This window comes from Musca autumnalis, unplaced genomic scaffold (genome assembly GCF_047663935.1).
Source record: "Musca autumnalis isolate F117 unplaced genomic scaffold, ASM4766393v1 scaffold_4, whole genome shotgun sequence".
Lineage (NCBI taxonomy): Eukaryota > Metazoa > Arthropoda > Insecta > Diptera > Muscidae > Musca > Musca autumnalis.
In genome coordinates, this window is record NW_027411977.1 from 83,432,705 (window position 1) to 83,459,897 (window position 27,193).

The following is a 27,193-nucleotide window of genomic DNA, read 5'->3' on the forward strand; positions in this document are numbered from 1 at the left end:
CTTTGAGTCTTTCTTTGGGCATATGTCTATAAAATGTAAGGTTAAGCCTAAAATCGGAAGGGAGCATAAAAAAACTTGTTGGCTTCAACCCATTTTTACCTATTTTTCTACATTGATGCCAACACAGCTTCCACGTAAATTAAATTAATGGCCGACCTTATGGGATTCCTCCTAAAACACTTCAGTTTAAAGAATGTATATCATACTATATAGAATATGTTAACAGTTCGCGAATTCTGAAAGAGTGAAACTCGGATTCATCGATTGTAAAAAATTTTTGTTTTTCGCCATATACTGTTACTAATATACAATTATGTACCAAAAGAAATACATTTACAGTTTACGTCGTCTTGCTTTGTAAGCTTCATATTATTTTGAAATGTCTGCATCAAACATACATTTTATTTTCATTAAATTTTATTTATAACCTGACATTCGGCTAAAGATCGTGTTAATTACAGTCAAACTTCTCTATGTATAACGTAGATCTTGGGGACGAAAATTAATATATTATAAAGCACCTTCTTGAAAAAAAGATGATTTTGCTTTGAAAATTCATATTTTTGGTCTAAAGAAGAATCTGTTTTAGGGAATTTTTTCTTTCGACTATATGTGCAGGTTTTGCCTAATTAGGCCGATCATAGACGTCATCAGAAAATCGTTCATTGAAAAATGAAAATATTTGCATAAATATTCGTTTTAAATAGTAATTAAAACAAAACTTTCTGAATATTAATTAATTTTTAGGACACTGTGCGTCAAAAAGTAAGGCTCGTGCCCTCAGAGAGAGCTTTTCTCCACTCACACCATTAAAGCTCCCTGAAGTATGAAATAAAAATAACCTGCCAAAAGCTGCTTTAAGACCATTTAACACAAAATACTTTTCACTTTTAAACATATTTGGCATTTAGAAATATACAGTATTTTATGATAGCTGAGTTTATTTTACTTTCAAGAGTAATATTGCAATGAAATATTCAAAATATTCCCAGCAAAATTTGAAGGAAGGGGTTCCATGCGATGACGTGATTTCATGGCATCTTTTGCATTGGTTCAAACGAAGTCGTGAAAGATCCGATCTTTTCATTAGCATTTGAACCAATGCAAAGGGAGTCGTGAAAGATCCGATATTTTCATCAGCATTTGAACCCATTCCATCGATCCAATAGAGACGAATTTTGTGTTTTTATTTATACAATTTTTCTAAATAAATAAGAGTAATTATTTACAATAAGATTAATTATTTACTCGAAATCACAACTAACGTTGTTAAAACTCTCGTCGTAATGATAATGTCATTGCAAAGGGTTGGTGAAAATGACATGCCAAAGCATTGGTGGAAATGACATGCCAAAGCATTGATGAAAATGACATGTCAAGGCATAGATGTAAATGACATGTTTTAAATCCCAAAGTGAATAGCATCTTTTTGGGTCCACCCTCATATAAAATTCAACGATGAAGATGCTAAAAAGATGACATGCTAGCTCACTTGCACCCATGATTGAATGGCGTCTTTGGCATCGAACATTTTGCTGGGTTACTATTTAAAAAAAACTGGTTAACGGACACATATAACCGGTTTTTCGGTTAACCGAAAAGGACGATTTTGATGAAAAGCGGTTTCAGTTTTTATCGAAAAATCGGGAAACCGGTTAACCGGTGTCGGTTTTGGACACCCTAATGTAAAGTATGTTGGCGTAAGTGGGCAAGTAACCGAGATATCGCAAAAGTCAGTAATATATCCAATTTTTTCCATTTTTTTGTAATCACGCTACAGGTTGGAATAGTCACGAAATTTTGGGGGTTAATTGCGGCTTCACAGAGGAAGAAGCCTATTGATTTTGGTGATAGTCGGATAATATTTAGGGATCGGAATGGGGAAAACTCATGTTTTATTCTTTGTCAATATATCGGCTTCTAGTAGGGGTATTCCAACGACAAAGCCTGTCAATGGAAGAAGAAAATATTACCCTTACATTGGTGTAAAGTAGGTTGGCGAAGGTGGTCAAACAAAGGAGATACCACAATAGTCGGTAATGCATGCAATTCTTCCATTTTTTGCAATCACGCTACAGGTCCCAATTTTGATCGGATGGTCACGAAATTTTGGTTGTTTATGGGGGTCTGTTCTTCTGTATGGGTATACCGAAAAATACTAAAAATACGATGGACAGACCGAATGAAAAATTACGAAGTTCTAAGGAAAATGAATGCTAATAGAGAGCTAATAAGAACTATTAAAACCCGAAACGTGTCATATCTCGGACACATCATGCGGAATAATAAATACAAAATACTGCAAAATATTATTAAAGGAGACATTGAAGGAAGACGAACAAGAGGCCGAAGAGAACTCTCCTGGCTGAAAAATGTCCAAAACTGGACCGGTATCCAAGATGAAAGAAGCCTTCTAAATGCTGTCAGAAATAGAGATCTCCAACTAATATGACATTTTCTATAATATACATAAGTTCACTCATTATTAAAATTTGTAACAAATATTGCATTATCGCATATATCCGAAAATCGGATGTGCAAGTAAAGAAGATGGGGGTTCCAGAGAGAAAGAGGCATATTATGTTTGGTGGTAGTCGGATTATATTCCCTAAAACAAATGTTTACCAGTGAAAAGCTTATGCACAGGGGTAGTGGTGTAGCGTATCACATGGTCGGCCCCGTCCCGACTATAGCCTTTGTTCACTTGTTTGTTTTTTTTTTATACCCTACACCACTATGTGGTAAGGGGTATTATGTGTTAGTGCATTTGTATGTAACATACAAAAGGAAGCGAGATAGACCCATAGTTCCTTCTAGGGATATACATAGAATAACTTTCTGAGTCGATTTATGCATGTCCGTCCGTCCGTCCGTCCGTCCGTCCGTTCGCAACATACAGGTCGCATTTGTTGACCGATTTCGCTGAAAATTGGGGAATACCATTTTTTTAGCCGTCGGAAGATCAAGTTCGAAGATGGGATATATCGGTCCACGTTTTGGTATAGCCCCCATATAACGGTACCCCCGATTTGCGGTATTTTGACGTTTTTAGCTACATTTTCAAACCGATTTAGCTATAACTTGACATTTAGGGTTCTTATGTATCAATAAACTTATATAACAAAAGTTGTGGACATAGGTCCCCGTTTTGGTATAGCCCCCATATAACGGTGCCCCCCGATTTACGGTGTTTTGATGTTTTTAGCTACATTTTCAGGCCGATATAGCTATAATTTGACATTTGGGGTTCTTAAGTGTCAATAAACTTATATAACAAAAGTTGTGGACATAGGTCCACGTTTTGGTATAGCCCCCATATAACGGTACCCTCCGATTTGCGGTATTTTGACGTTTTTAGCTACATTTTCAGACCGATGTAGCTATAATTTAACATTTAGGGTTCTTAAATGTCAATAAACTTATATAACAAAAGTTGTGGACATAGGTCCCCGTTTTGGTATAGCCCCCATATAACGGTGCCCCCCGATTTACGGTGTTTTGATGTTTTTAGCTACATTTACAGACCGATATAGCTATAATTTGACATTTAGAGTTCTTAAGTGTCAATTAACTTATATAACAAAAGTTGTGGACATAGGTTCACGTTTTGGTATAGCCCCCATATAACGGTACCCTCCGATTTGCGGTATTTTGACGTTTTTAGCTACATTTTCAGACCGATGTAGCTATAATTTGACATTTAGGGTTCTTAAATGTCAATAAACTTATATAACAAAAGTTGTGGACATAGGTCCACGTTTCGGTATAGCCCCCATTTAACGGTACCCCCCGATTTACGGTGTTTTGATGTTTTTAGCTACATTTACAGACCGATATAGCTATAATTTGACATTTAGAGTTCTTAAGTGTCAATTAACTTATATAACAAAAGTTGTGGACATAGGTCCACGTTTTGGTATAGCCCCCATATAACGGTACCCTCCGATTTGCGGTATTTTGACGTTTTTAGCTACATTTTCAGACCGATGTAGCTATAATTTGACATTTAGGGTTCTTAAATGTCAATAAACTTATATAACAAAAGTTGTGGACATAGGTCCACGTTTCGGTATAGCCCCCATTTAACGGTACCCCCCGATTTACGGTATTTTGACAGTTTTAGCTACATTTTCAGAGCGATTTAGCTATAATTTGACATTTAAAGTTCTTAAATGTCTATAAACTTATATGACAAAACTTGTGGACATAGGTCCAAGTTTTGGTATAGCCCCCATATAACGGTTCATTTAAGTTCATATTTTCGTATAGCCCAGATACCTCCGAACTAGCTGTTAATGACATTTGAAGTTCCCACGTTATGTACCGATTTTCGATATTTTGAAGATTCTAGCTAAATTTTTTAACCGAATTAGGAGTTATTTGACATTAAAGGCTCCCATCAAAAACTGTCAACATAGGCCCATGTTTTATTATAACCCCTATATAACAGTACCTCCCAATTTCTAGCCCACCAAAAATTGTCAACATACATAGTTAGATATAGGCACCATGAAAAAGGGCCTCCCGAATGAAGCATACATGTACATAAACATTATCTGACATTTTAACGTACCCACTTAAAGTTGGGGACAGGAATGAAAAGTAATTATTCCATTTTAGTTCAGAATATTTTATGGTGGAGGGTATGAAAAGTTCGGCCCGGCCGAACTTAATGCTTTTTTACTTGTTTGTTTTTAATTTTGGGCCAATTTCCCAAGAAGAATGGACTTTGAGCACCAATAAAATTGTACCGTCGTAATAAGTGCCACAAAGACAAAAAACCAAAAAATTTAAACATTCCGAGTCCTTAAACGGCACTCTTTCCAAAATGTGTGTGGGAGACACCCGAAGGAGTGTTCTGATGTAGTCCATATTCCGACCTAATCCAAGTCTCTAAGAAATAATACGATGTACAAAATTAATACCATAACGGTTTCTCCCTTCGAGTGTTATCTTAGGCACTAGTCAGTTTAGTTGGCGTCGTCTCAGGAAGTATGGACTTGCCCTAAAAAAAAGGCGAACATGTCGCAAACAAATTCAAAACGGTTCGAGAAGAGCTGTTAAACTATATTTTCCCAAAGGAGTGGACCAATATAGTCCATATTCGAACCTGATATATGCATGGAGCTAATATTTCCATATCCCTAGTTTGGAACGATTCGGTTAGTCCCTTCTGGAACTATCGTGCGGATAATCTTAGCGACAAATTTTGAACTTTTGTGGGGGTAATTAACGGAAGGGGTAGACCAATATAGTCCATCTTCGAACTTAAACTAAGTTTGCACAAAATTTACGAAACCTAAAACTTGAACCAAATAGGTTGTGTCTTTGAGAGTTATCGTGCGCACCAGCCAGCCAGACAGACGGACATGAGTAAATCGACTCCACATTGTCTGAAATGGATTTCGTCCAAACATGCTGGGGTCTAAAATCATTATTTCGATAATCTCGTTGGCCTAAATGTTGAGGGTATACACAAATATTAAAAGAATTTTAGAAATAGTTTTCGGTTGTCAAATTGTTGTCGATTCAATCAATGAAAAAAGACTAATATTTCTAGGTACTTCAAGACCCCGTACAGCATTGTAATCTGTAACAATTTAAAAACTTGGGAAACCTTCTTTCATGATTTGAAAACTTTTCTATCATGATTGCGACATTTTGTAACATGAAATGTAAATGTAGTTAGTTCTATGCAAGAATCTCACAACAATAAAAAAACCACTTATATGTTAGACAGTAGTACAGTTATCTAACCGCTATATTCATGTTGTTTTCAAGTTTATTTTCGTAGATTGCCGAAATAAAATATAGACCAAAAATTGAATTTGCATATTTTTCCCACAAAAGTTCACCTAGGAACTATCCGTTCATTATGCAATATTGTTGGCAACTACCTTGACCAAAATTCTTACCTCTTGTAAAAATTTGTCAGTATTAAACTATAACTGCGAACTCAAGTGTGGTTATTGTTAATATACACACAATTAAAATTGTGGAATTTCTGTATATACTAGGCTGTAACTCTGTTATCTGAGCACGTACATCAACATAATTGGCATCTATAGAAAGGTCGAGAGACCGTCTTTCAAAAATAACTCACCTGGGTAGAATGTGTCTACCAGGAATAAAAATGTAAGCTATATATTAATTTTTTTCCCAATTTTCACAAAAAAGTTTCGGCCCATTTCTCCCGCTAAAAACTATCTGATCATCATGTAAAATTGCAAGCTTTATTTCCGTCATAAGCTCACACCTTATTTAAAATTTCGATCGGACTATGATTGCGACCTACAGAGCAGATACAAATTCGGATAAAATTTTTTTTGCTCCATTTCACCCCCTAAATATTTCACGATTATCACCAATAACAGGGTGACGTAGGGGATGGAAGGTACCAAGGAACGGTCCTGACAGGCTTTAACATGGCACAGCCCAGGATTTTTCTTGGTCCCTCTTTCATCTCAAGTGGACGCTGACCTCAACGTGGTGTCACCTGGAGAACTGCCTTTAACACCCTTTAAAGGTAGTGAGCTAAGATGTGCCGCGCGTTCACCCATAAGAACGTTAAAAGCTTGGGTTTGGGCGTCTAGTTAGTAACCCTCCCTTAGAAAAAACAGCCTAATATGAACAAGTAAAAAAGCGGGCCGAACTTTTCATACCCTCCACCATAAAATATTCTGAAATAAAATTGAATAGTTAGTTTTCATTCCTGTCCCCAACTTTAAGTGGGTACGTTAAAATGTCAGATAATGTACATAAAATGTTTCATTCGGTAGACCCTTTTTTATGGTGCCTATATCTAACTATGTATGTTGACAATTTTTGGTGGGCTAGAAATTGGGAGGTACCGTTATATAGGGGTTATAATAAAATATGGACCTATATTGACAGTTTTTGATGGGAGTCTTTAATGTCAAATAACTCTTAATTCGGTTAAAAATTGTAGCTAGAATCCTCAAAATACCGAAAATCGGTACATAACGTGGGAACTTCAAATGTCATTAACAGCTACTTCGGAGATATGTGGGCTATACGAAAATATGAACTTAAATGAAAAATTTTGTTGACTTTTAGATTTGAAATTACAGAAAGTTCGTCCAAAAAATAAAGCTAAGGTACGGAAGGTCGGGAGGTTTGTTTTGGGGCTATACAAAAACATGGGCCTACGTTTGGTTAAACATTTTAAGTAAAATCCTCAAAGTACCGAAAATCGGGAAGTATCGTTATATTGGGGCTATGTTGAAAATTGTTGATGCAGATGTGTGGTGACCACTACAACATTTAAATGTCAAATTACAGTTAGTTCGGTTAAAAATTTTAGCTAAAATTGTCAATTACTGAAAATTGGGAGGTACCGTTATATGGGAGCTATATCCGAACATGGACCTATGTTGAAAATTTTTTATGGAGAGGTGTTGTGACCACTAAGAACTTCAAATGTCAAATTACTGCTAGTTCGGTTTAATATTGTAGTTAAAATCATCAAATTACTGAAAATCGGGAGGTACTTTTATATGGGAGCTTTATTAATACATCGACCTTTCTTGACAATTTTTGGTGGAGAGGTGTGGTGACCACTAAGAATTTTAAATGTCAAATGTTCAAATTACAGATGATTCGGTTAAAACTTGTAGGTAAAATTCTCAAAATACCGAAAATCCGTTATATGGGGATACCGAAATCCGTTATACCGAGGTACCGTTATATGGGGCTATTCCAAAACATGTACCTACGTTCATAATTATTTCGAATATAAGTTTTTTGGTCACTAAGAACCATAAATATCAAATTATAGCTTATTCGGTCTAGAAATGAATTTAAACGTCAAAATACCTGAAATCGGGTGGTAACGTTATATGGGGGATATTCCAAAACATAGACCTATGTCCACTAGTTATATAAGTTACTTGACATTTAAGAACCCTAAATGTCAATTTATAGCTAAATCGGTCTGTAAATGTAACTAAAAACGTCAAAATGCCATAAATCGGGGGTACCGTTATATAGGGGCTATACCAACACGTGGACCTATGTCCACAACTTTTGTTATATAAGTTTATTTACACCTAAGAACCCTAAATGTCAAATTATAGCTTAATCGAAATGAAAATATAGCTAAAAACGTCAAAATACCGTAAATCGGGGGGCACCGTTATATGGGGGCTATACCAAAACGTGGACCTATGTCCACAAGTTTTGTTATATAAGTTTATTGACATTTAAGAACACTAAATGTCAAATTATAGCTACATCGGTCTGAAAATGTAGTTTAAAACGTCAAAATACCGTAAATCGGGGTACGGTTATATTGGGGCTATACCAAAACGTGGACCGATATAGCCCATCATCGAACTTGACCTGCCTGCAAACAAAAGACACATTTTCCCAAAATTTCAGACAATTTTGGAGAGGTGTGGTGACCACTAACAACTTCAAATGTCAAATGTTCAAGTTACAGCAAATTCGGTTAAAACTTGTAGGTAAAAATCTCAAAATACCGAAAATCAGGAGGTACCGTTATATGGGGCTATACCAAAACATGTACCTGTGTTCATAATTTTTTCGAATATAAGTTTTTTGGTCACTAATAAACCTAAATATCAAATTGTAGCTAATTCGGTCTAGAAATGCGACTTAAATCGTCAAAATACCTGAAATCGGGCGGTAATGTTATATGGGGGCTATTCCAAAACATTGATCTATGTCCACTAGTTTTGTTATATAAGCTTATTGACACTTAAGAACCCTAAATGTCAATTTATAGCTAAATCGGTCTGAAAATGTAGCTAAAAACGTCAAAATACCGTAAAGCTGGGGGTACCGTTATATGGGGGCTATACCAAAACGTGGACCTATGTCCACAACTTTAGTTATATAAGTTTATTGACACTTAAGAACCCTAAATGTCAAATTATAGCTAAAGCGGTCTGAGAATGTGGCTAAAAACGACAAAATACCGTAAATCGGGGGGTACCGTTATATGGGGGCTATACCAAAACGTGGACCTATGTCCACAAGTTTTGTTATATAAGTTTAGTGACGCTTAAGAGCCCCAAATGTCAAATTATAGCTAAATCTGAAAATGTGGCTAAAAACGTCAAAATACCGTAAATCGGGGGTACCGTTATGTGGGGGCTATACTAAAACGTGGACCTATGTCCACAACTTTTGTTATATAAGTTTATTGACACTTAAGAACCTTAAATGTCAAATTATAGCTACATCATTCTGAAAATGTTGCTAAAAACGTCAAAATACCATAATTCGGGGGGTACCGTTATATGGGGGCTATACCAAAACGTGGACCTATGTCCACAACTTTTTTTATATAAATTTATTGACACATAAGAACCCTAAATGTCAAATTATAGCTAAATCGGTCTGAAAATGTAGCTACAACAACAACATTGTTCCACAACATCCCATACGGGACAAGGGAGACTTCTCTCATATCAATGAGTGCACCCCGATTCATATTTAGCTCAATGATATGGGACCTACTGTTTATCGCCGAGTCCGAACGGCGTGTCTTGAGACACCACTTGTGAGAAGTTTTTCAAGGCTGAAATACTCAGGAAATGTCGCCAACATTACTGAGGGGTATTTTGCCACCGTTGAAAAATGTTTGATGTTGCCTGGCCGGGGAATCGAACCCCTGACCTTCTGCGTGCAAGGCGGGCGTGCATACCATTGCACCACGGTCGCACCCAAATGAAAATGTAGCTAAAAACGTCAAAATACCGTAAATCGGGGGGTACCGTTATATGGGGGCTATACCAAAACGTGGACCGATATAGCCCATCATCGAACTTGACCTGCCTGCAAACAAAAGACGCACTTTCCCAAAATTTCAGTGTTCTATCTCCATTTTTGTGGATGCTAGAGTGATTACCACAGACGGACGGACGGACGGACGTGCACAGATCGACTCAGAATTTTACCCTGATCAAGAATATATATACTTTATAGGGTCGCAAATGAGTATTTCAATGCGTTACAAACGGAAAAACAAACTTAATATACCCTCCATACTCTGGTGGAGGGTATAAAAAATGAAGAAAAAATAATTTTTGTTAATAAAATATATAAAATTATAAGATGGTATTTTCATGCAAATTTTAAATCGAACGAGGAGCGCTTGCTCTTTGATATTTTTAGATAACACTTTAGGGAAAAATACAAAATTATTAATAAAGGGTACCCATAAGTATTTTGCCTTAAAACGGGCTTCAAAAACTGGTTATACCATATAGCATAGAATCACCGAAAGGGTAAACTAAATGAAAGGAATCTCTCACCACATCTAATTTACTAAATATTCAAAGCAATCCTGGGGTAGGGTATCAAGTAGTCGTTAACAGCGCTTACTTATTTATCTACACTTTATTATTCCATTTATCTCTCCATCTAAAATAAATCTCTTTAAAATGTTAAACTCAACAGGCATGATTGTGGAATCTATGTTAAATTCTCTTAAGAATTTTGAATATCTCTTATGTACGACTCTCTTAGAAAAAAATAAAACAATGTGTGAATTTTTTCAATAGGACGGAGTCCATAAACCTCCTCATCCGTACACAATTCAAAAATGTTGTGGATGGAATTGCGTATTGCCTCTTAGGCTTAGCGTAGTTCACAGCACCCACATAAACGACACTCTTAATTCATAGCCATGACTATGACTCGTTGTTGTTTTTCCTTTTAGTGGTTTGGTTTTCAGCTGATTTGCCTTGGACAATTTTTTGGCAAACAGCTAAAGCCGCAGTAAGCGCCAAAAAGTTCAAGCGAACAAACGTGTTTATCATGGAAAAGCGGCTATTTTAAGAAATTAGCGCCAACTGTCAATAAAATAAATTATTATTAAAATGTATTAATAAATATTAATAAGGCATTTAATATGTGTTGTGGTGATCAAAGTGAAATTGTCAATTCAGTATAATTGCCTACAAAGAAAAATATTCTATTATTAAATAAAAAATATACACAAAAAAGTTGTTAGTCCTCGCAGTGAGAGAAATTTGTTTCTGACATAAGTTTTGACAAAAAAATATTAAATACAGATTTATCTAAAATATATGTTTGTGTGGGTGCTAAGAAGGTTCGTAATCTGAAAATAAGATCATACCAGGATAATGGTCTTTGTGTCTGTCCATGGCCAAACAACAAAAGTAAAGACAAAATCTGAAAACAATAAGATAGGTTGCAGCCGAATGGAAAACTTAATCCTTGGAATAATGTTACCATAATACAATACATACCATACAACAACAATGAGGATTATTTCATGTTTGACATCTTCTAAAAAAGTACTACTGCTGTTGTGCCATCATACCAATTAAGGTAAATCTTAGCTAAACTAAGCAACTATAAGTTTTTATTTTCAATTCGTCTTTTTATATAATTCAACATTTTCTAATGATACCCTTGTAATTCAACATACTTTTCTATATTGCCCATCCGTTGTGTTGGCGAACTTGTCAGTAAACATTTGCTCCAAGGCCAATCGTAATTAGTAAAATATAATTGCGGGAAACCCTTGTTGATGGAATCCTATTAAATGTTCTTTCGTCCTATAAAGATGTACAGAAAGACAACAATAATGGTAGGAAGTAGATAACGTAAAGAATAAAACAAATTACAGTTATCATGATGTATATACTATGGCCAGAAGAAACTAGTACATGTTTTGCTTGTTCAAATAAGTAGATACCCGATGGGTTAATTATAATTAACTAGCAAAATGCCCGCTACTTCGTATGCGGAAAAGAAATAATATTCAAATAAACATTTAATATGGTGAACACTGAACATTTTTATGTACCTTTAGCTATTTAAATTGATATTTAATTTCTTTCAAACGAACAGTACGAGCATGTTTTGTTCGAATTTAAAAAAAAGACCTCTACACTTCAACAGCGACCTAAATTTTAAATTTCAGTCCGAATTTTGGAATTTGTGATATCAAAATGTAGAAAACCGATCTATTCCCCAGTCAGGCAACATCAAATTTTCGACGGTTACAAAATACCCCTCAGTAATGTTGGCGACATTTACTGAGTATTTCAGTCATGTAAAACTTCTCTAAAAATGGTGTCGTAAGGCACGCCGTTCGGACTCGGCGATAATCAGTACGCCTCATATCATTGATCTAATATGAATCGGGGTGCACTCATTGATATGAGAGAAGTCTCCCTTGTCCCGTCTGGGATGTTTGTGAAACAATTATTACATTATTTAGAAACCGAATTCGTGTTAATATAGAAACAATAAAACATTATTCAGTACAATTTTTAGAATCCAGAACCTTAGCTCATTAGCTTGTCACAGTTTTAGCTCAACTTGTTCACCCAATGTCAATAGTATTACATGTGGAAACCTTTCATACATTTAAAGGTGGATTTTAATAAACATTCTGATCCAATCTCAACAGTGATCCTCACAACAAATTTCAATTATCGATTCACCCAATACAAGTGCTTCAATATTTAGTATTACTTAATACTCCTAGTACATTTATTGTACGACCATTTCTAAAATGAACCTGTCAAATAGACTATAACCTTTTCCTTAGCCCAATACCAAATTGATCGCAATTTTGTACTTTTCACACACTAATTATATTATTCCAGCTTCATTGCTACACCAACATCAAATTTAATACCATTGTGTATTTCTCAATAATTCAGCCAGCCCTAAGCCTAATTTCAGAATTTGTATGCATTTAAAAAAATTCTTATCTAAACACCATCACCATCCCTCAACAACAATTCGAAATTCCACTTTATCCCTTCAACGCCAAACTGGTACCAAATTCAGTACCTATAATATGTATAAGTTAAAAAACTACTGCCTTTTATCCAAAACAAAATCCCAACCGCAATTTAGTATTTTTCGTATACATAAGTATGTACACATAATATCGAATTTCACAATTTCAGCTCTACTAATTTACACAATAACAGTTTGAACCAAATTCTGTGCCATTTTGTAATTATACCCTCAGCCTTTAGGCTATGAAGGGTATATACACTTTCATACGGGCAAAATGTGCCTCATCGAAATAATGGTTTTAGACCCCAAGTATGTTTGGACGAAATGTGTTTCAGACAATTTGGAGTCGATTGAGCAATGTCCGTCCGTCTGTCTGTCTGGCTGGCTGGAGCGCACGATAACTCTCGAAGGGATGAACCGATTCGGTTCAATTTTTGGCTTTCGTAATATTTTGTCCAAACTTAGTTTAAGTTCGAAGATAAGCCATATCGGTCCACTCCTTCAGGTACCTCCCCCACAAAAGTTCAAAAATGTTCGGAAAAATTGTGCGTACGATAACTCTTGAAGAGAGTGGCCGAATTGGTCCATACTTTACACATCCTAATATATCTACCAGATATAGATCAGGTTCAAATATGGTCTATATTTGTCCACTCCATCCGGTACCTCCCACTCAAAATTTCGGATACATGTTCACTTTAAGACCTGCTTTCGAATCACTTTAATTTTTTTTTTATTTTTGCCTTATTAAGGCGAAGGCCATTTATAGTGATATTTAATTAATTTTTGTTGAAGCAACTTGCATTGCTGCCTCAATTGCGATGGTAAAAGTTGTTTCAAGGGCAAGTTCATACTTCTTGAGCAAACATCCCTGAAGTTCTAAAAAACCCCTATGGTACCATATGTAGTGGCTGGAGATCCATTCTTTTTAGTATCTCCTCCGCAAAACTTTTGATATTAAATCCTAATCAAAATTTTTGTCAGTTCAAACGCCCAAAATTTTTAAAACTCCCTAAATACATGCGTTTTTTGGAAAAAAAATTGTTTCAATATACACAGGCTGAGGGTATATCTCTGTCGGCAAAGCCGACTGATACTTTTTTACTTGTTTTATATGTATATCCACAACGACATCCATACCCTACACATCAAGAGGGATTATAATACCAAATTTCCGAATTCCATCTCTATTCATAATACCATTAATACTTTTCGTATGAAAGTACGAATTACAATAACTATCTCCAACAGTAATTCCAAATTTCAGGATACTACCCTATCCGTCCACCTAAAACTAAATTGTACGAAATTAAGTACCATTTAGTACGAACTTCCAAAACTATCTCAGTCCTACACTCCAACAGTAATCTAAAATTCAGGATTCCAGCTCTCTCCGTTCACCCAAGTATAAATTGTACCAATTTAGTACCACTTAGTACATTCCGTGCCCATAAGTACGAATTTCCAAAACTTCCTTAACCCTACACTCCAACAATAACCTGAACTCGAAATTCCAGGATTCCCGCTCTATCCGTTCACCCAAATATAGATTGTACTAAATTAAGTGTCATTTAGTACATTCCATACCCATAAGTACGAATTTCCAAAACTACCTCAATCCTACACTCAATAAGTAATGTTAATTATAAATTTCAGGATTCCAGCTCTATCTGTTTACCCAAATCCAAAATGTACAAAACTTAGTACCATTTAGTACTTTCCGTACCCATAAGTACGAACATCCGAAACTACCTCAATCCTACACTCCATAAGTAATCATAATTCCAAATTTCAGGATTCCAGCTCTATCGGTCCACGTAAATTTCAATTGTACCAAATTTAGTACCTTCCGTACACATAAGTACGAATTTCTAAGACTAACTCAATCCTACAGTCCAACAGTAATCTTAATTCCAAATTTCAGGATTCCAGCTCTATTCGTTCACCCAAATCTAAAGTATACCAAAGTTAGTACCATTTAGTACTTTCCGTACCCATAAGTACGAATTTCCAAAACTACCTCAATCTTACACCCCATAAGTAACTTTAATTATAAATTTCAGGATTCCAGCTCTATCTGTTCACCCAAATCCAAATTGTACCAAATTTAGTACATTTAGTACCTTCCGTACCCATAAGTATGAATTTCCAAAACTACCTCAATCCTTCACTCCATCAGTAACCTCAATTCCAGATTTCAGGATTCCAGCTCTATCCGTGCACCCAAATCCAAATTGAGTACCATTAAGTACTTTCGTACAAATTTCTACAACTTGTTCAATCCTACAGCCCAATAGAAATCTTTATTCAATACTAGCAGACCCCGGTCCGCGTTTCTGGCCCGTCGTAATGAGTTTTAATGACAACTTTTTATCGACTTTATGCTTGACAATTCAAAATAGGTATTTTCTACCTCACTTCTTCGCTCTATTGTCAAACCGAGAAGGATTTTTTGTCTGTAGCCTTTCTTTTATCTTACGGACTTTGTCGGAGTTGATCGCCAATTTATGCTTTTAAGGATTTATTATCGTCCATGTCCCTGTCTTTATCCTAAAGCGATCTAATTATAAAAGTTAAAAAAAATGTTAAATCGAATTCTCCCGCTTATTGAGACTTATATGCTTTAGCTTTTCATGGCTGATGGACCGTTGATCCTCACCATTCAAGTAAATTTGTAAATATATAGTTTTTCCTGATCGGGGGCGCAACCACCGTTGTCTCGAAAACTAATTTGCAACCCGATGCACTCATAAGTTTATAAGTTTATGCACTCATAAATATAGTGATTATAAAATAATAGGCCCAGAAATTCGTCTACAAATATATAGCATTTTGGACCACGGGACATTCCTGAACATTTTCTGAATATTAGGTTCAGTAGTTTTGGAAAAATAATGTTTTGAAAAGAGTGGGCGTGATCATCTGTTTTCAAGATATAACATATTAAAAAAAGTAGGCCTGGTCCGGTATTTTGGCTCCAAATATGTACCTAGGCTGCACACAACTTCATTGCCTACCAAAGTGTATGCTGAAACCGATATAATCATACGTTTGGCTTATATGTATAGCGTTTAACAGAAAGGCATGGGGAAGGTATCCCACCTCTTCCAAAATTCATAAACTATACATAACACCGGCAAACATTGAGCTTTTGTCGCAAATTTTGTGGAAATCCATTCAGTTATGACATATTAAAAAAAAAAACAGGCGTGGTGGGGCCTATAGACCCTAAAGAAGTACCTAGATTGTAGATTAATCCGTAAATTTTTAATCCGATACATGCATAATTTTTGCAAATATAACGTTTTTTAAAAATATCGCATAGGGGAGGTACCCCGCTCCCTCTGGAATTCAATAAAATATGTAACCTGTTTTCGGTAGGCGTGGTAAACTTTTCTTTCCAAAAAACCTAAGTTGGGTTATGACAGCATTTGTTTTTATTCATAAAGGTAAGGCGTTTTTTTAAATATGCCCCCTTCAAAATTCAAGAAAATATGCCCGTACATTCCCTGACATTTTCAGGAAAATCGGTTCAGTAGTTTTGTAGATGTAACATATTTTAAAAAGTGGGTGTGGTCAAGTCATTAGATTCTAAAAAAGTGGGTAAGGTCTTCCGATATAGATACATTCGTAATTATTGTAAATATAACATTTTTAAAAAAGTAGGGTATAGGGGAAGTACCCCGCCCCTTCCGAAATTCAACTTAATTTGTAGCCTATTTTAAGCGGGGGCAATCCTTGTACATTTCCTGGCAATTCAGGAAAATCGGTTCAGTAGTTCTTGTAGAAATGATAAAAATTGAAAATTGAAAAAAAGTGGTCGTAAATTTTCTTTGCATAAAAACCCAAAATCGGGTTATGGCGCACATTTTACAGAAAAAATTATCGAAATCGGTCCAGCCGTTCTCAACTGATGCCATGACCAACGAACGACATTTGATTTTTATTTTTAAAGATTTAAAAATTTAGACAAATCACGATTTCCTTGAAAATCCCTACAGTAGTTTTGTAGATGTAACCTAATTAGAAAGTGAGCGTGGTCGGATCTTAAGTCCCAAACTAAGTACGTAAGGTTGGAGACACAATCGCCATTGACTCGCAAATAAATTCCGAAATCGATACATTCGTATTTGTTGCAAATATTGCATTTTTACAAAAATAGGGCATAGGGGAGGTACCCGCCCGATCCGAAAGTCCAAAAATGTGTAGCCTATTTTTATCGGGGACCAACCCTGTACATTCGCTGAAAGTTTCAGGAAAATCGATTCAGTAGTTTCGTGGATATAACATATTTAAAAAAGTGGGCGTTGTCCAGTCTTAATGCCCCAAATAAGCACGTAAGGTCGGAGACACAATCGCCATTGACTCGGAAATTAATTTTCAAAGCGATACATTTGTAATTGTTGCAAATATTGCATTTTTACAAAAATAGGGCATAGGGGAGGTACCCCGCCCGATCCGAAATTCAACCAAATATGTAGCCTATTTCAACTGGGGGCGATCACTCCGCGTTCCCTGAAAATTTCAGGAAAATCTGTTGAGTAGTTTCGTAGATATAACATATTTATAAAAGTGGGCGGAAAAGTGGGCGTGGCCAATTTTTCTTTGCATAAAAACCTAAACTGGACTATGACTAACATTTCCACAACAAATTATCCAAATCGCTCCAGCCGTTTTCAACTGATTCAATTACCAACAAACGACAATTGAGTTTTATATATAAAGATTTCAAGATTCCAGCTCTGTCCGTTTACCTAAATTTAAATTGTACCAAATTTAGTATTTTCCGTACCCATAGGTACGAATTTCCAAGATTAACTCAATCCTACAGTTCAACAGTAATCTTGATTCCAAGTTACAGGATTCCACCTATATCCATTCACCCAAATCCAAATTGTACCAAATTCACGACCGTTTAGTACTTTTCGTACGAACAAGTAAAAATTTTCAAAACTACCTCAATCCTATACTCTAACAGTAATAATAATTCAAAATTTCAGGATTCCACCTCTATCCATTCACCCAAATCCAAATTGTACCAAATTTAGTACTTTTCGTACACATAAGTACGAATTTCCAAAAATAACCCTAATATCTCAATCCTACTCTTCAATAGTAGTCTTAATTTTAAAATTCAAGTTTCCAGCTTTATCCGTTCACTCAAATCCAAATTGTACTAAATTTAGTACACTTTAGTACTTTTCGTACACATGAGAACGAATTTCCTTTCATCAACACCACCTCCCATCCTTTATTTCCATACCAAATTTTAAGATTCTAGCTATAGCCGTTCAAAATATACAACTGGTACTAAATTTTATAACTTTTAGTACTTTTCGTACACTTCTAGGTCGAAATTCCAAAAACCCTATGGTACATCTTTCTAACTCTCCACCAATGACCTTCATCCCAAATTTCAGAATTCTAGCTTTTCCCGTTTGCCTAATACAAAGGGTACCATATTTAGTACCATTTAGTACTTTTCGTACCCTTCCAGTTCGAATTTCCAAAAACCGAGCCTTATCTCACGCCTACATACTAACACCAACCTACACTCAAAATTTCAAGCTTCTAGCTTCATCCGTTTCGTCTGCGCATTGATTATAAGGCGGTCAGCCACACAAATGTTACCATTTTTAGTACAGTTTAGTGCTTTTCGCACCCTTGTAGGACGAATTTCCAAAAACCCAGCCTTATCGAGCACCTTCGCCCCAAGACTAACACTCACACAAAATCTCAGGTTTCCAGCTTCAGCCGTTTCGTCTGGGCGTTGATTATTAGGCGGTCAGCCACACAAATTTGAAATTTTTAGTACATTTTAATGCTTTTCGCACCCTTGTAGGACGAATTTCCAAAAACCCAGCCTTATCGAGCACCTTCGCCCCAAGACTAATTCTCACTCAAAATTTGGGAATTCTAGCTTCAGCCGTTTCGTCTGGGCGTTGATTCTTAGTCGGCCCCCACACAAATTTGACCATTTTTAGTACATTTTAGTGCTTTTCGCACCCTTGTAGGACGAATTTCCAAAAACCCAGCCTTATCGAGCACCTTCGCCCCAAGACTAATCCTTTGGGAATTCTAGCTTAAGCAATTTCGTCTGGGCGTTGATTCTTAGTCGGCCCCCACACAAATTTGACCATTTTTAGTACATTTTAGTGCTTTTCGCACCCTTGTAGGACGAATTTCCAAACACCCAGCCTTATCGAGCACCTCCGCCCCAAGACTAATCCTCACCCAAAATTTGGGAATTCCAGCTTCAGCCGTTTCGCCTGGGCGTTGATTCTTAGTCGGCCCCCACACAAATTTGACCATTTTTAGTACATTTTAGTGCTTTTCGCACCCTTGTAGGACGAATTTCCAAAAACCCAGCTTTATCGAGCACCTTCGCCCCAAGACTAATCCTCACCCAAAATTTGGGAATTCTAGCTTCAGCCGTTTCGTCTGGGCGTTGATTCCTAGTCGGCCTCCCACACAAATTTGACCATTTTTAGTACATTTTAGTGCTTTTCGCACCCTTGTAGGTCGAATTTCCAAAAACCCAGCCTTATCGAGCATCTTCGCCCCAAGACTAATCCTCACCCAAAATTTGGGAATTCTAGCTTCAGCCGTTTCGTCTGGGCGTTGATTCTTAGTCGGCCCCCACACAAATTTGACCATTTTTAGTACATTTTAGTGCTTTTCGCACCCTTGTAGGACGAATTTCCAAAAACCCAGCCTTATCGAGCACCTTTGCCCCAAGACTAATCCTCACACAAAATTTGGGGATTCTAGCTTCAACCGTTTCGTCTGGGCGTTGTAGATCACATAATCACTTTACTCTTTTATATATATAGATTGTAAATCTGTGATATTTATGCTGATAAGTGATATAACCGGAAATATCTCCTTACGATCCAGATATATACAGATGTGTTACAAATCGAATGACAAAGTTAGTATGCCCTCATCTTATATAAAATTAAAAATGTGGCTAAAAGCACTACATTGGGAGGTACCGTTATATAGAGGATATACCAAAACATGAACCAATGTTGACAATTGTTGGTGGAGAAGTTTCGTAACTACAGGGAACCTCAAATGTCAAATTAGGGTTAGTTCAGTAGAAAATGTAGTTAAAGCCCTCAAAATCCGAAAATCGGGAGATACATAAACCTATGTTGACAATTTTTGGCGGAGAAGTTTTGTGATCATTGGGAATCTAAAATTTCAAATTACGGGTATTTTTGTAAAAAATAACTAAAACTCCTAATAGACCCATAAGGGGAAGGTACCGTGGAATATGGAACTATGTTGACAATTTTCGACGTTAAAGGTTTGTGACCACTTACTTACTTAGTTAGTCTTTTACAGAACATTTGTCCTATAATCTGAATTAAGAAACAAGTACAAAAGTATCAGCCGGCTTTGCCGTTGACAATTTTCGAGGTTAAAGGTTTGTGACCATTTATTTACTTAGTTAGTCTTTTACAGAACATTTGTCCTATAAGCTGAACTAAGAAACAAGTACAAAAGTATCAGCCTGATTTACCGACAGAGATATACCCTCAGACTATGTGAATTGGACCTTTGATCTACGGACAGATCGAATGTAAGTATTTAGGGTCTTTTCAGAATTTTGTGGTACTTTTTGGACATTTGAACTTGCCGACAAAAATGTGGATAAGATTAAAGTTCAAAAGTTTTGCGGAGGAGGGAATGGGCCGAAATAGTGCAATACGGAAGTGGATCTTATTTTGAGAGTCATTTCTTTTCGATATATATCGCGCACACTAGTCATTTCAGTGGGTTATCGTACACCTGTTGGACCAGTATGCCAGGAAGCATGGACTAGACCACGGAAAACTTATGGCTGTAAACAGGACCACAAAGAACATCAACTTTTGTGGGGGAGGTATCCTAAGGAGAGGACCGATATGGACATCTTAGAAGTTAAACTAAGTTTGGACAAAATATGACGAAGGCCAAATTTTGGACCAAATCGGTTTATCAGTTCTAGAGTTATTGTGCTTTCCAACTACTACATATGGTGCCATAGGGGTTTTTACAACTTTCGGGATGTTTTCCCAAGAAGTATGGACTTGCCACTGAAAAAACTTTTACCGTCGTAATTGAGACAGCGATTGCAAGTTGCTTCAACATAAATCAAAGTTAATCAAGAGCAGGTCTTAAAGTGAACTTATTCAAAATTGTGTGTGGAAGGTACCCGAAGGAATTGACAAATATAGTTCATATTAAAACATGATCTATATCTGGTAGATATATTAGTATGCGTAAAGTATGGACTAAATCGATCTTCCCTTCAAGTGCTATCGTGCCCACAATTTTTCCGAACATTTTTGAACTTTTGTGGGGGAGGTACCTGAAGCAGTGAACCGATATGGCTTATCTTCAAACTTAAACTAAGTTTGGACAACGTATTATTAAGGCCAAATTTCAGATCGAATCGGCAGATCCGTTCTAGAGTTATCTTGCGCTCCAACCACTACACACGGTGTCTTAGGGGTTTTTTTTTTGGAACTTTCAGGCTATTTTCTCAGGAAGTATGGTTTGCCCATGATGAAACTTGTACCGCCGTATGGGGGGCCGTGAATACAAGTTCTTACAACAAAAATCAAAACGATTCGAGAACAGGTCCTAAACTGAACTTTTCCGAAATTTTGTGTGGGAGGAAAATGAAAGCGTGGACCGATTGAGTCCATATTGGAACCTCACCTAAGTTTGGTAGAAATTTCACGATGTGCAAAGTATGGACCAAATCGGTTCAAGAGTTATCGTGTTCACAAATTTTCCGAAGATTTTCGAACTTTTGTGGGGGAGGTAACTAAGTTTAACAAAATATTGCGAAAGCCAAATTTTTGACCAAATCGGTTCATCCGTTAAAGAGTTATCGTGTGCACCAGCCAGACAGACGGATGGACGGACATTGCTAAATCGTCTCCAAATTGTCTGAAACACATTTCGTTCAAGCATACATGGGGTATAAAACCATTATTTCGATGAGGCAAATTTTGCCCGTATGAAAGTGTATATACCCTCGTTAGCATAAATGCTGAGGGTATAAAAAATTTCATTCCTCTCCTTAGCTGTGGTTTTCCAATTTGAAATACCTCGTTTTCGATCTCGCCTTCCATTTCTTTGATCCATCAATGCCGTGGCCTGTCAGTTCTCGTGTACCGCCATGTGTCCGGTATTTATACGCATTTTTAGTAGGTTCATCATCGCTCATGGCCTAGCCAACACAATCGTTGAAAGAATATCAAAAACAAATAAACAATATTTATAACATAAACTATAATACCGATTTTCCAAAAAAAAAAAAAACGTAAGGAAAGGATCATAGTCGGGCGGGGACGACTATATGATACCCAACACCACTGTGAATATGTAAAATATATATAGGAGCTATGTATATATCAATTTGAACTGATTTCTATATAATATGGTATACTTATTATTAGACAAAATTCTGTCACACATTCCATATAACATCAAAATCGGACGTATATAGCGTGTTTGGTGCCGCAAATACGTCAAATCGGCCGAAAATATATATGAGAGCTATACCCAAATCTGAACCCATTTCGACACACTAATTTCTAGACCGAGTTCAGTCACACATTCTAAATTTCAGCAGAATCGGACGTATATAGCGTGTTTGCTGCAGCCAATACGTCAAATCGACCGAAAATGTATATGAGTGCTATATCCAAATCTGAACAGATTTTCACCAAAAGCAAGAGCGTTCTTCCTATGGCTAAAAAAAAATTACATTCCTCAATTTTCAGCTGAATCGGACAACAAATGCGACCTGTACGTTGCAAACAAAAATACATGGACAGACGGATGAACATGCATAAATCGACTCAGAAAGTGATTGTATGTACATATATCCCTAAAACGAACTATGGGTCTATTTCGTTTCCTTTTGTATGTTACATACAAATGTACAAAGATACAATACCCCTTACCACAGTGTGGTGTAGGGTATAAAAAAAAACGGTATCTCACCCTCACACATCAACAGCGAACCACATTGTTTGAGACATTTTAATTAAGCTCTTTCTGTCCTCAGAAGGTAAAACATTATTGTAACACAATAAACCATTTAGTACATTTAGTAGCCTTATAATAGTACACAATAACAAATTGTACCAAATTATGTATCATTTAATACTTTTTAATAATACTATTAAATACTTTTCTTAGTATACATTTTCAAAGCCCCCTCCCTATCTAAACTCCACATACTAATAGTGATTCTAAAAAAATATTTTTGTAAATTATGGCACGTATTTTTTAAAACGCGTTACACAACAATACTCACCCTAACTCAAAAACTACAAATTCCAGGTATGTCCCTACACCCAATAACAAACTGAGTACCATTTAGTAATTTTCTATACATAATAATAATAATAATAATTGTTCCCCAAACATCCCAGATGGGACAAGGGAGACTTCTCTCATATCAATGAGTGCACGCCGATTCATATTGGCTCAATGATATGGGACCTACTTTTTATTGCCGAGTCCGAACGGCGTGTCTTACGACACCACTTGTAGAGAAGTTTTTCATGGCTTAAATACTCAGGAAATGTCGCCAGCATTACTGAGGGGGAATTTTGCCACTGTTGAAAATTTGATGTTGCTTGGCCTGGGATTCGAACCGCAGACCTTCTGAGTGCAAGGCGGACGTGCTAACCATTGCACCACGGTGGCCCCCCAATATACGCTCACTGACAATAGTACAAAATAATAGAAGGAATTTTAATTCCAAATCTCATCTGTACAAATTGTACCAAACTTAGTATCATTTAGTAATCTTCGTACCCATAAGTACGAATGTCCACTTCCTGAATCCTACACTTCGACAATGATCTTTTTTCCAGATTTCAGGATTCCAGTTCTATGCGTTCAACCAAATCCAAATTGTACCAAATTTAGTACTTTTCGTACCCATAAACAGAATTTTCCAAAGAATCCTACACTTCGACGGTATTTATTTCCAAATTTCATTATTCCAGCGCTACCCGTTCACCCAAATCCAAATTGTACCAAATTTAGTACCATTGAGTACTTTTCGTAAACATAAATACAAATTTCCAAAACCACCTGGATTCCTGCTTTATTTTTTAACCCACATACAAATTGTACCAAACTTAGTACTATGTAGTACTTTTCGTACCCATAAGTACGAATTTCCAAAACTTCCTGAATCCTATACTTCGACAATAATCTTTTTTTTTCCAGATTTCAGGATTCCAGTTCTATCCCTTCGCTCAAATCCAAATTGCACCAAATTTAGTACTTTTCGTGCCCATAAGTACGAATTTGCAAAACTAGCTTAATCCTACACTTCGACAGTAATCTTAATTCCAAATTTTAGGATTCCAGCTCTATCCGTTCACCCAACTCCAAATTGTACCAAAGCCAGTACCATTTAGTTCGTACTTATGGGTACGAATTTCCTCAATCCTACACTCCAACAATAATCATAATTCCAAATTTCAGAGTGGCCATAGATTTAGTGGCGGATATCTGCAAATTCTTCGCGTGGAAAGACGTGGTAAGATCGGTCAAAAAGGAGTTCAGTCTTTCACAAATGACATCAGGGAAGGTATTTGACGCCCGGATCGTACAATCATCCGCATACGTTACGACCTCGGTGTCGTCTGGAGGGGGCAGAATACAGGGGAGGTAGAGGTTAAACAGATCAGGAGACATCACCCCACCTTGGGAAACTAACTGTTTCACTCTACTGGGTTTGGACTTCTTGTTACTGAATTCCACGTACGACTGGCGTCCACACATATAATTGATTATCCAAAGTTTCAAGCTTGGCCGGAGGGTTGTCTGCTCAATGTCCTCAAACAGCGTGTAGTGTTTGACAGTGTCAAAGACTTTTGATAAGTCAAATGCCGCCGTCACTGTTCTATCACAGGGATTTCTCTGGTTTAGTCCTGGACAACAATAAACAGTACAGCACGGAAACAGCGTTGCACGCCATATCCACACATATTTTTCGAGGACTCGACGAAATCGTTTTTATCTCGATACGCTTAACTATGTATGTGGTTGTATACCGATACAGCTCGTGATTCATACGACGTCAATATTCACCGTCAACACTGCCTTATCTGCTTGTGCAAGTACACGCAGAGAAAAAAATATGATTGATCCAACAATATTCGATGAGCAAAATATGTATTGTAAAGATATTGTTAAATTCCAAATGTAGTATTGTGATTCCAACAATTGGGTTTTGTTAAATCCAAAAATAGTTTTTGTCAACTGGACAATAGTTCTCTCTTTTCTTCGACAATTTTTTCTCTTCTCTCGCTATTCGATGCCGTGTTGAAAAAAACAATTATGGTGAGTTTTGTTTGTATGACATGATGCCTTTATCTTTGTTTTTGTGTGTATGTATACCAACAATGAGACTCTTGTTTTTGTTTCTGTTTTGTTTCATTCTTCTATCTTCATTGTGCTTTCAGGTTTGGTGTTATACCGGAGTTTGTTATGGTGTTTAATTATTCCTTATGTTGTGGTGGGTGCGTGTGGATTTTTGTTTGTCTTTGTTGTCAGCCAATGCAGCAAACCATGTATTGTGTTCATCAATGATTGCAATATTATACGCGACATTTATATCCAAGTTATGTGAAAAGTGTATATGAGAAGTATATACACTCAAATCAAAAATTTCTGGGCTGGTTTTCTGGGTTGAAAATACTTTTTGTAAACAAAATTAGATTATGATAGTTCCTACAATCGGTATTGTTAACGATTTTTACAATATTGAGGAAATTCGAAAGTTGTTTTTGTTTTCTATGTTTGGAACAAAAGATAGCATTTTTAGATTTGGATTGCAATGTTTGAACAAAACAAATACATTTTTGGAACCAAAACAGATATTTTTGTTCCAACAAAAGCGAAAAATATTTTTTCTCTGCGTCTACCCTTGCTTCAGAACCATTAACTAGCACGGGTAATATGAGTCTCTTTAGAGCGTTACTTTTGTTTTGACGAACTGTGGCTTTGTTTTTAAGCTGTTTACTTAAGCCAAAGCAGCATCTGTTGGCCAATACAATTCTTCATATTATTCCACAATTGATGTTATTTGTTGTGTTTACAGCTGTGCAGAGGTAGACGAAGTCTTTTACCTCAAAATTATAGAAACCAATTTCCACAGTTGGTCCGAGCTCAATGGACGCATTGCGCGTCGACGCCATCAACTTGGTTTTGTCGTTGTTTACCGCCAGAACTACTTTAGCAGATTCCCCTCGATCTTCCTAAAGGTATGAGTTAATTCGTTTGCTGATCGACCTTTGTCTATATTGCCATCATAAGCAAGTAACATGTGGCTATTGGTGTAAATTTTACCATTTCTTCTGACATTTGCATCTCGTATAACCGTTTCCAGCAGGATGTTGAAAATTTCCCACGAAAGGCTGTCTCTTTGTTTGAAACCTCTTTTGCTCAGGAATCGTTCGGAAAGGTTCCGTCCTATTTTAACTGAGGACCGGATATCAGTCAAAGTCATTTTACTTGTCCCAGGTAAATATCTGATCAATGGTGGATTTGCCAGGTAACAGTAGAATACTTATGCCCCTATAATTAGTACATAAAGTCCTATCTCCTTTCTTGTGGTCGGGGCACAGGATTCTCAGGTTCCAATCGTCGGGTACGCATTCTTCCTGCCAAATGGTGCTAACTAGCTGATGCATATACCTAATCAGCGTGTCGCCTCCGGTTTTGAACAGCTCGGCTGGTAGACCATCGGCTCCTGTTGCCTTATAATTCTTCTGCCGGTTTATTGCTGTCTTTACCTCATCTTGGCCGGGTGGTATACATTCAATACCATCTTCTAGGATTGGATCAGTGGCATGTTCGTCGTTTTCGCTACTATGGGATATCCTGAACACACTATCTGTATCAGTTACCAAATAACCTTTTTGGTCTCTACAGGAAGGTGTGCCTGTATCAAAGCCATCAGATTGATGTTTCACTCTTTGGTAGAATTTTCGGACTTCATTTTGGATCTCGATTTTTAAGCACTCCCACTTTTCCATCACTCTCCTATTCCTGCGTAAAATACGTTTTTCTTCTCTCCTGATATATCTCTCGTGCGCTACAAATTTTTCCATTCGGAAGCAGCACGACACTCCTGGTCATAACATCTGGTGTCCAAGAATTGATTTTGCGGCTCTGTGCATGGAGTGGACAATACTTTGCCACAGTGCTGATATGTAATCGGGACGAGGATTGCTTTGATTAAGCAAGTGGGAAAGTTGACTAGAGGTTTTTACACCTTTCGGGTCATTTGGACTTGCCCCGGAAAAAGCTTGTACTGTCGTAATAGGGGCAGCGATTACAAGAGGCTACAACAAAAATCAGAGCGATGTGAGAGCAGCTCTTAAAC

At 36.7% G+C, this 27,193-nt stretch overlaps 1 protein-coding gene across 1 annotated transcript in view; it reads left to right on the forward strand.

Annotated features, from left to right (window-relative positions):
• Positions 1–10,706: 10,706 nt before the first annotated feature.
• Positions 10,707–27,193, forward strand: part of LOC141400782 (G-protein coupled receptor dmsr-1-like) — a 208,894-nt gene continuing 192,407 nt past the window's right edge. The window contains exon 1 of the mRNA XM_073980275.1: positions 10,707–11,343. The gene's annotated coding sequence lies outside the window, so the exon portion shown is untranslated. The remainder of the gene's footprint in view (positions 11,344–27,193) is intronic.